The following is an 11512-nucleotide window of genomic DNA, read 5'->3' as shown; positions in this document are numbered from 1 at the left end:
CTCCTGCTGCACGCCGCAGCCTGCGTTTCACTCGGGCTGCTGCTTCTTAGCACAGCAGCTGGGTTGTACACCGGCTGCAATGTTGACCGTTCTCAGTGGCGTGATGACTTACCAAAAAGCAACTAAAACACGAAAAGTAAAAGGTGGGGGGGGGGGGGAAGTCAACCTGAGTAAAAGTACAGTAAGCAGAGTTGGCTGGTAACTGGTTACATTAACTCAATCATATTTACTTACATTTGAAAAAAATAACTTTTAGAAGTTGTTAGGGTTTTTTTTTTTGACGTATTTTTGTACTTTTTACTTTTACTTGAGTCATTTTATTATGAAGTATCGCTACGCTTACTTGAATAAAATTTCTGGATATTCGACATTGAATGAGGAGCAAACATGTTTTAGCCAAAAATCCACCAGACAGACACACGCCTGCAGTTTTTGTTAAAGTTTCCTATGTTTTTTGATTGAAGGAAACTATCTTTATTTTTTTTTTACCCCAATTTAATTTATTACTTATATGAATTATTGTTATTTCCACCCTTAAAATACCAACATTTCCACTTAACTTTATATATTGGTCTATCTGATGATGTCATTTTTAAGTATTAAATAATTGATCATTTGAGTAATTGATTATTTGATCAATTACTCAGTACTTGAGTAGACTTTTCACCAAATACTTTTTTTACTCTTGCTTGAGTAATTTCTTGGAAGGCTACTTTTTACTTTTACTTGAGTAAAAATATGTGGAAGTGAGAGTGCTGCTCTCACTTGAGAGCAGCACTCTCAACTCTAAAATGTTTTAAAATGTCTTTAAAACATTTTAAAAACATTTTAAATGTTTTAAAGACATTTAAAACATTTTAAATGTCTTTAAAATGTTTTAAAGACATTTTAAGTAAAATGTCTTTAAAACATTGTAAATTGAAACTACTGTAGCCTTATTATTGGTTTTATAACCGAGTAGCAATTCAATATAGCATGTGTAAAATCTTAATTTCTAAGCTATTGAAACTTAATTTTTTTTGCCTCAGAGAGCCATAATTCTTCAGTTATTTGTAAGCAACAAAGGAGAGGTGTATCGGCAAGCATAGAACCCCATATGTTTTTTGTTTGTCTAAATGGCACTAAATCAGAATAATTTTTTTCTGTTTTAGGTCAGTTAGGGTCGGCAACATGTTTATTAGCTAAATGTTAAAATAATAAGATATATATTAAGATTATTTGTTTTTTTCAAGCTTAGAACTGAACATATTGTAACATAACTATGCCTTCAGATGACAATGTTGTGACTTTGCGAGCTTATTTAATTTAAATGAGACACACCAGTCAATGTATTTTAGGGCAACATGTGAAATGCTTCTTTCTTTTGTGATATCATTAAAAGTTCTGAATGAATCAGCTAGTGTGAATAATTTTGTGACAACACTTCCAGATCCCTCCAGGTGACACATTTATGAGTACAAACTATGACATGGAAATCTAAACATGTCCAGCCGTACTCAGGGGTGAACGTGTTTTGATCCCAAACATGCAAATATACGCCAGAACAAAATCTGGAGAAGTTGTGAAGCTGTTGGCTGAAGAGAATGTTAGTGTTTATAGTGAAACTACCTGAAAAGCCGCTCAGAGAGGAAGAAGCCATGTCTCCAAAAGCTACAGAAAAACTGGAGTACAATTCCACAAAGACCATTGTTGCACTTAGAGGGAAAAAAGGGGAGAAGCTTACAAACCTGAGAACTGTTGTACAACTTCAATGTAGGTTAAATCTGGGATTATTCTGCAGAGTTTGCATATTCTGACCCCCAAAGTCCAAACATGTCTCTGTTAGAATAACCCGTCTCTCTAAATTGGAGCGAGTATGAATTTGTCAGATGACGGATGGATGAAATCCTGAAATCTTGCTGACCTGTCACAGTCATACTTTGAAAACTTTGTTTTTTACCCGAGGCAGCACTTTCTATAAAAGGTTTGTGAACCCAATCCCCCCCCCCAAAAAAAAGCAAGGAAAACACAGAAGCAGCTATTTGAAGCTGATACGGGGTCGGTGACCCAGCCACATCCCGAACCGGAGCCTAATGAAGGACCTCCAGAGACATGAGCACGGTTTTGCATCGGTACGTTTTTTTGGCCGAGCTTGTCAGCTTTATAAAGAGGAATTGGACAAACGTCAAAGAGAAAGGTGTGCAAGGAAAGTCCGATCATTTCCAAGAAGACTTGAGGTTTTTTATTTCCCCCAGAGGTGCTTTGAAGGTGTACCAAGGACTCTTCGACATAGATGAGAAAGAACTTCATGTTCACTTGCCCCACTTACCATTAGCGTGAAATCAAACGTTTTAATGTTCTGTGTGTCTTGGCTTGAATTCATCTGTGGTATTGTGGTTCTTATGGTTCTGGCCTGAAGCCAGCAGCAAAGCAGCCTTACGGTCCCACAGGAAGACATATGACAAAAAAAATATCATATGCAAACAGAAATAAACTAAGCTGAATGAAATCAGGAACTCATTTCTTCTTGATCAAACAGAATAATGAAAATAATACTTCTTATTGTGCTTAATAGCACACGTTTGGGTAGTAAATCATCCCTTCCATGGTTATTATTCAGTATTCAGAATTATTCAGCTGTCTTGCTCATTAACACACATTTCTCCTGGCATAATTCCATACTTTTCCTGACTCCGGTTTCATTCCTTTCCTAAAATAGTAATACAAAACTTTGCTACGGTTTTCCTATCATATTTTAATAGGCCAGGCTTTTAAAATAAAATCTGGAAACATCTGTTTTCCAAAACCTTTTGACAAATAATAAGATTTGGTGAAGTATAAAAACAGGCTTTTAATGCCATTTGTATGCAAGTCATACAAATGGAAGAAAAACAAAGTGACATTCACCGTCCAGCGCTGGGCGTCACTCAGCTCACCTTATGGATGTAACCAAGTGAGGCAAAGATTGTAGCGTGAATTTTAGCTTTTATTCTCCTCCTCATTCCATACCCTCCGTAAAGGCTAGTCTAATCAGTTTCATTTTATTTATGTGTGACTGTCGCCAGTCTTATGTGATATGGTTACGTAAGCAGCAGCAGTGTGTGTGTGAGCAGATTAAAGAGATTGAGGAAAAGACACAGAAAACAAGTCAACGATCATCAGAACTTAACAAAAAAAAAAAAAACACATTTCAACCAAGCCTTTTCTATCGCATTGTTTATGTGCACACAGATTCCACACTTTACCTTATAACCAAATTTCCTGTTACTCTGTTTCTGGCCTTACCATGCACAAAATGTACAATATACTGTGGAACATCATGTTGCGTCACAACTTTAAAGAATCGTGTTGCTTTAGCTGCGCTGCTATCTCTATAGTGCATGTGTATCAGGAAAAGTGGTGTGGAATTTAAAGTCGCCTACTGCCTACGTTTGTGACAGATTTTGCGTCTTATTTTATTCCTTAAATAGTTATTTGCTGGATTAATCAGAAAGTAGGCCGAGCTGCCTTCAGTTGGAGCCACTCCAAGTATTCGGTTTCCAGGTGAATCTTGAGCTGCGTAGACCACAAATCAGGAGTTTGATGGAGAGGAATATCTGGTGTATGAGTAAATAAGTGAGCATTCCCAACACAGATGCCCTCACTCTGTCACACTTCCTGCAACCACTTAGTATTACAGTGAGTCGAAGGGGTTGGGAGGTTAAAGCCTATCTCAGCTGTCAACCGGCGGGAGGATGGATTATAAACAGTGAATTAGTAAAAAAAAAGAAAAGACATTAAAAATGGTTTTTGCTAAGCTTATCTAAAGCCTCTAATACCTTAAACAAAACACAGAGAGATAAGGTGACTTTTAAAAGCAGGGGTTAATGGAGCCGACGCTGGACATAAGAGTTTCACTGTTGTTCTGACTGCTGTCTTCATCCTCTGTGACAGTTTCAGCTACCAAGGCTGGTTTTATTGCGATAACCTATCAGATTGAGCATTACAAACTTTTTTCCCCCAATGAAAATGCACAGCAGATTCAGTAAGTGTTCACCTCCTTTAAAATCACAATGTTTTTCAAATAACAACACAATGCTAAATCACTTAACGTGGCACATCCTGAAAAAATTCAATGGAAAAACAAACTAATCTGTCAGAAGGAAAACTGTTGATTGCAACTACCATAACCTGGAAGAGAAGCCAATTCGATTGCACTCAAACAACACACATTAGCCTTGTTTGAAGCAGCGCACAAAGTACATAAACACAAAATGTGTTTACCCTGCTAGTTACTTTCAGCTGTGAAACGTTTGAGGGTTTCCTTTCAAGCTCCATGTTAAGTCACAGCATCTCAACGAGATCAAGGTGAGCTCAGACTCAACACAAGACTATCTGTGTTCTTAATTCTCAGCCAGAATTTGGTGAATTTCGTGGTGTATTGTGGGTAATCAACATGATACAGGACAGAGGTCTGCTTTAGCTACGATGTCTCTACAAACGGTTTCAATCCTTACGCAAGCGTACATTCACACTGTAATACAGTAGTACACAGATCAATAGGCAGTTTGGGGTCAAGTGCCTCACCCAAGGACACGTCAATATTCATCAGGAGGAAGATGGAGTTGAATCTACAACTTTTTTGGATGACTACTCCCAAGGACTTGCTGTTGGACCAATGATGGCACGTTAGGATTTTTGGAGACTTCTTTCAGCATCTTGTCTTCTGCTTTCAGGGTAAACTTCCTTGTACGACCAGACATTGAATGAAGGCAGTTATTTTGAACATTTTCCACTTGCATAGCATTTTACATACAGTGTAGAATCGCAGATTTCAACCTTATACACCGATGTGTGATTGTAGCAATTTCAGTGGAAAGACGATTATGGGGCGTCCTAATTTATTCGACATCAGGAACTGCACTTCACCTACTTTAAAAAGCATATTATTCAGTCTAATTGTTCATTTTTCTTTAATTTCTTGGTATTGGAAAACACAGCTTGTCATATGGGGTGCTAATTTTTTCACATGAATGATACGGAAGTTTTGTGGGTGAAATCGTTTTATGAGGCTTGAAAACTTTCCAAAGCACTGTTGTACTATTTAAAAAAGCGTAGTTCAAAATCTTCAACTATTTTTTTCTTCAAGAAGTTGAAACTACCTTGTTTGGTTTAAAAAAGAAAAGACCTGACAATTTAAAGAACGTAAAAGAAGAGTTTTGATGTCCGAGCTTTAAACACTAAAGAATGACCGAACAACTTATAACAACTTATAAATACATTGCCGTAAGATGCTGACACTCTCATTCGGACCTCACATGATCTCCATTATAGTCGATCTGTCTTCGCTCACCTTGATTTGTTGACTTTCGCCGTACGGTCAGAGATTGGCATCATCTCCAATCACTCACTGTTTGTGTATGCTCGGTTTTCGGGACACCTCTTCCACAAACCCCCAGCTCCTCTTTAATCTGCGCTGGTTTAGTGTTCCCGGCGGTTCTGTTTACTGTGTTCGGACCCTGTTTATGCCAGTTGCTTCCTGTTGTGCCGCGGCTCTGTGCCTAACTGCTCCGTGATTGGCCCAAATGACGAGGATTTCGGCAAAGACCGAAGTCACGGTGCGCGTGTTTACATCGGGGGCAACGAACCGGTGTGTCTGAGTGCACGAGCTGCTGTTTAGGAAACGTTTCCATTTTGAAGTGGTGGTAAACAGGCTGTTTCATTCATGGGACGGATGTCTTTATCTCAAACAATTACATGTGAGCTGCCTGGAGTCATATTTCTGGTGAGTGTGGTGAGTTAATCGACAGCAGAGGGAGTCCCACCTCGGTAACAAGTCTTGTCGTGGTGTTTTGAAGGTCTTTGGGTGCATTTACAACACCTACGTCCTGCTTGGTCCGCTGCTCTGCCAGTGACTCGGCCTTTTAGGGCAGAACTATTTAATGTCATGACCTTCCTTTTTACCTAGTGCCCTCTAAAGACCCTACAAACCATTAACTTTCACTCTGTTTTCACTAAGATACCGTAGTTATTATCTCCCCACCGCTGATATTTAACACCTGCGCAACAAGACGGAGAAGAACACAGAGGGAGATCCTGGCTCCACTGCAAAGAAACATAAACTCTTACCGAGCAATTTTGATCGATATTCTAGTGCAAATATTGTTTTATACGCGTGAGATAAGACAAAAATTACTTTTCGGAAACAAACAGGTGTTTTAAGGGAATGATTTCCTAATATTGACGGAAAGGTACTTACTACAATGGCAGATTATTTCACTTATGGGGAAAATGTTATGAGTGAAACAATCTGCCAAAGGAACAAGTACGCATTCTACCTGAATTTGGATATTTTGGCCTGGTTTTGTCTGTTGTGAAGTGGACTTAATGGGTCTGACTAATTGAATAATAAATGTGTCAGAGCTGCAGTTTTATGTTTTTGTAAGCGTCACTGGTTGCAGCTACTGCCCTTTATTGTGCAATTGTTCACGTTTTATATATTTCTAATGTCTATTTTTGTTATCTTTGTTTACTTGTTTTGCCTTTTATGGCCTGTGCTAATAATGCCTTTCTTGGTCAGGTCGCCCTTGTGAAAGAGGTCTTGATGTCAATGTGTATTTATGTGGTTAAAGTAAGGTTTAGTAGGAAAAACATTTTTTTAAACTATTGCGGTTTTTTAACTAATAATAAAGAATTTTGATTAACCGACAAGGTTTGGTGCAAGTTTCGTTCAACGTGTAGCTCATTACAAAGAGGTTTTGAATATCACCTCATCGAATTTGAACCCGAACCAATCGAACGCTGGAACCGAGCCACTCGGTGGCTGAGCTGTAAGCGACTTTGAGGACCAGAAACTGCAACAAACCCCCTCCAAAAAAATGCACTTAAGACACAGCAAAGGAAAGAACTGCACTGAAATAAATAGTCAGGACTTCTCATTTACTTTGAAAAAAAAAAAAAATTTTCACTGAGGGAAAACCTCACTTTGGCCAACGTACAAGTGGTTTCATACGAGATTTTTCCAAATGGATCTGTGCATTCTTCTGAAATCTCCCAAACCTGATACTGTAGATTGACGAGCCAGACCACCTTTTGTTTCATGTTTCAGAAACCCTCACCGCAGCTCCCTTTTTCAAGGCTGCTGCCGCTGAATAGCCGGCAAACCATTTCCTGAAGCTTCGAGGCCACTGGATAAACGATGTTTTCATTTGACAACCTCAGGTCGCCGCTGCAAGGAGGGTCTTCAGAGCGAGCCCTTTGAAATTACAGTACTGATGAAGCATGAGAAATTACAAGCACTTAGATGTGATTTCACCAGCACAAGAGAGCAGAGGGGGGGACCACCCCCTGGGCAGATCAGGCAAGAGGGAGCGGTGGCAGTAAGTGGACACACACACACACATATATATATATATATATTTATACATACGCACTCCTGGAAGTAAGCAAGGCTGTGGCATACACACACACACACACACGCACACACACACAATCTGAAATCCCATTTATGTGCAGACGTCTCTGAACCCCAACCATGTTCTTATCCCTTAATTTTTCTCATGTGTACAGGATTATTTGGTTACGGCGATAAAACGGTGTAAATATAAAACCGACCTTGCAGTTTAATATGCAGCAGAACCGAATGAAAGTTCCACTTGTGAAGTCAGTCTTTTTTCTTTCTTTTTTTTTGTGAACTGCATGAATTATCTCAATGGTAATCAGCAGTGATGAGCAATGCCCCAGGGCCACTGGTGCCTCTCCACCCTTCCTGGGAATGGAGCTCTTGGTCAGCGCTGGTTTGGAAGGAAGCCCCGGATCTTTTTTTTTTTTTTATTTCTTTTTTTTATATAGCTGAAACCTCTAAAATCAGGGCTGAGTGGAGACGAAAACTGGATTGGACTTGATACTTCAGTAATTAATCTATCTCCCAGAGAAGCTGAAGTGAAATCATTTCAGTTTTGCTCTCCTCGTACTTCCTGTTTGTGTGGATGTTTACAGTTTTGCCTTAATATCGAGATTTTTATTTCAAATCCCCTCTAATTCACCTTTTCCTTCAATGCCACCCGCCCAATCAGTCTGACAGTGTTTGTTTTCAGACACAGGAGATTTACTTAGCTCTGTCCCAGTGTGTCTGTCTGTTCCTTGCCCTCTTTTCACAACTTGCGCTCGAAAGCATCACTCAGCTCTCAGTTGAGCCGCAAGTGCATTTTATGTTCATGTACACAAAACACACTCACAAATGCCAAAGTGCAAATGCTCTTTAAATAGAGCGAGTGGCTGACCTTAGGCTCCCTGGCTGCACTAACGGATACATTTCGCAAAGCAGAGATTTTCTGCTACGTTAGCCCTAACTCGATCTAAATATTTGGAAAGAAACAGATCTTTAAAAGTGCTTTTTTCCAAAGACTTTATTTCTTGGCTGCACATCGATGACGCAATCCCCGTTTACCAGATCTAAAGGTTCTCTGTTGGATTAGGATCTGGTGGCTGTACAGCGAAGTATTTCAAACAACTCAGACTGAAAGTGTTCTTGTTAGTGGGATATACTGCTATGTTAGCTAATGCTAATTCAGACAGTTATTCTGTTGTTTAGTCGAACATCCGTATTTCTGTGTGATGTATTGTGGGTTGAGCCTTTTGCTTGTACCAGTCCACTAGGTAGGATCATTTCTAAACACCTACAAGACCCAGAAAGTAATTTCCATCTTTAATGCTGCTCCACCACTAACATCATGAAGCAAAACCCAAAGGTTTTTCGCATTCTTGGAGGAACTAGAGAGGAGTAACCGCTAATCTGGCAGACTTGCTCCATTTCCATTACAAATATGCACAAAGCTTTGTCAGTAGTCCCCTAATGTCGAAAAAACAGGAATGCAATTAAAATTGCATGTAAATAAGTGTGTTCATGTGATAAGTCATTAAAAAACATGCCATGATCCTCCTATTACTTCCTGTTGTCGTCTTCTTCGAGGTTTGCGCCAGTAGCAACAACCGGTTGTTGATCACGTGACTTATGTAAAGCAAAAAAAAGTGTTTATGTTTCAGTTTTGAAAAATAAACCAATTTCAAAACTCCAAAAAAAGAAACACCTCCTCCTAACATGATTTTTTAAATTTATCAAGAAACATGTTTTTTTTTTCAAAATCACCATGTTTCAATTAAGCAACATATTCCAAGATGTCAAATTGTGCCATTATATAGTCAGTGGGAAAGCAGCAAGTGACACACATTCCTCAGTTTTAATCAGGATAACTTCATGGAGGAACACAGATGTTGCACCACAGTGGGACTGTTAATATCTGCTGCTAACATGGAAGTCAGATGAAAAATAGTCTACTTGAACACACATAAATCTTAACCCTTCTCATAATTACACACTGCTTCACTATCTTTGTCAAGCACTTTGAAAATTGATCCTGATGCTAAAGTTCCAACATGTGTGACACCAGGAAGTCTGTTCGTATGTTTATTGAAAGCAGAACAAACCCTGCAATTAGATCACAAAAGTTGTTCAGATATACACTGAGGTAACTTAAAAATAAATAAATAAAAAAAGTTATTTTTAAAAAGTATTTAAGTTCAAAGTAAATCTTGGAAAGTAGTCAAGGATCCAGATTCTGCAGATTCTACTAATTTGTAACTTTCTTCATTAGCTTTAAAAAAAAAGAAGAAAAGCTTTAAATTTGAATAGCAGTCGGTCTAATCCAGAGTTGGACACATTTGAACTGAGTCCTCCGAAGAGAAAGGTCAGGCCCACATGAGTCCACATATCCACACGTACAGCGGCGTCTGCGGAGGATGGAAAAGCTCACTCTTGTCCGACGCGGCCAAGAAAAGCAGCTGTTTCTCAAAAAAACGGCCATGTTCCCATCCTGACTCTGATTTTGGGTAGCTGCGCTCCCAATTTACCGCCACGGTTTGCTGTCAGTCATGGGGGCTCCTGGTTGCAGGAAATGCGCGGAGGCCCCACCTGGCTTCCATTAACCTGTCGTTGCCCTGGAATAATGCGGAGGGGCTTTCAGAGAGCTGTGGGAGTTATGGGTATCCTGCTAATAAAGCCGGCCAGCTCTGCTCAAATGCTTTCCCCTGCATGTGTGAAGGATATCAGCTGTGAAGCTTATAGAAATGTCCCGCTTTTAGTTCGGCCCGAGAGGAGTGAGGAAACCAACGTGCTGCAGGAAATCCACTGGCAAAGCCTCCACATGAGCGCCTACATCTGCAGGGTTCCCTGTGTTTATCCTTCCTGTAGTAACGAGAGCCGGGCTTTGATGCATGGGTTTTGTATATATATATGTGTGTGTAGATGGGTTTGGGCAAGGAGCGGAGACAGACATGTAGGGCCATGTCACCGCTATAGGAGGAGTAATCACTGCAGTGCATGAAAGAGCTGACCAACTTCTGATATTTTTATGGAATTAAGGATTTATATATTTGACCATGGTTCCTAGCATTGGATGTATCCTATTGTACATCAATGTATCCTTTGAGTTTGAAGGATGTTTTGCAAAGGACAACACAGCTAGCATCTGCGCTTAAAAGCAACATAGAGATGGAGCTTATTAAAACTGCAGTATGTAATACATATTTGTCGAAACCGTCACTATGTTGTGACAGTGTAGTATCATAGTATAATCTGTGAAAAAAAATCAAGCTCTTCTGCCTTCTCAGTGCTAACAAGAACCAAAAAATCTGAGACAGGAGGTGGGTCTTAGCGCTGCCCCTCCCTCCCTTGATTTCTGCGAAGCTAAAACCATCAACAGCATTAGCATAGCCACCAATGACCGCGGATAAACAGTTTTCCTGCCATGTCAAGTTGTTTCTCCGACATTAGCACATTTAGCAGCGTGTTCACAAGGTCAATTGACAGCGCTGAGATGCTCCTCCTGACTCTGATTCTTTGTTTTTTGGAGGAAGTGGAGAAGCTTGACCTTTTCTCAGATTATCTGTGTCCTACTGCCACAACGCCGCGATAGTTTTAACAAATATGTAAAAAATATCGATTTTTTTTAATTTTTTTATAGAAGTTACCAACTGCAGCTGTACAGGGTCAGTTTGTATTTTTTTGTAGTGTGTTACATTAGTGGTTCACTTACTGATAGTAAGTGAACAAGTAAACTATCACTTACTGATAGTAAGTGGTTCACTTACTATCAGTAAGTGAACCACTATCAGTAATTGCTCGTTTACTTGTAGCGGAAATGTGGCAAATCACAGCAGGTTTGTTGAAAAGTAAATCAAACCTGGGAGTTGATTGCTTTTCCCTGTGTCTATTGTGGCCTCTTCTTATGGCATGATGTACTAGTTTTGTTTTTCATTTTTTAAGCTATATATGATTTAAGAAAGCAAATTATGCTAGCTGACTGCAGAGTAATGATGTGTTGGACAGAACAACCAACTATTTCTTGATTGGCTCCAATTGATAGGTTGGTCAAATACTGGAAAATTACATTTTATTTTATTTTTTGCAATTCATTAATTATTTCTGGACCTCAATAAAAGCATTTACTTTGATGTAAATTTTGAGTTCAATAAAAATCAGGTTGTGGAAGTTAGT

Source organism: Poecilia reticulata, chromosome 4 (genome assembly GCF_904066995.2).
Source record: "Poecilia reticulata chromosome 4, P_reticulata-male-v2, whole genome shotgun sequence".
Taxonomy (NCBI): domain Eukaryota; kingdom Metazoa; phylum Chordata; class Actinopteri; order Cyprinodontiformes; family Poeciliidae; genus Poecilia; species Poecilia reticulata.
This window is presented reverse-complemented; position numbering follows the sequence as displayed.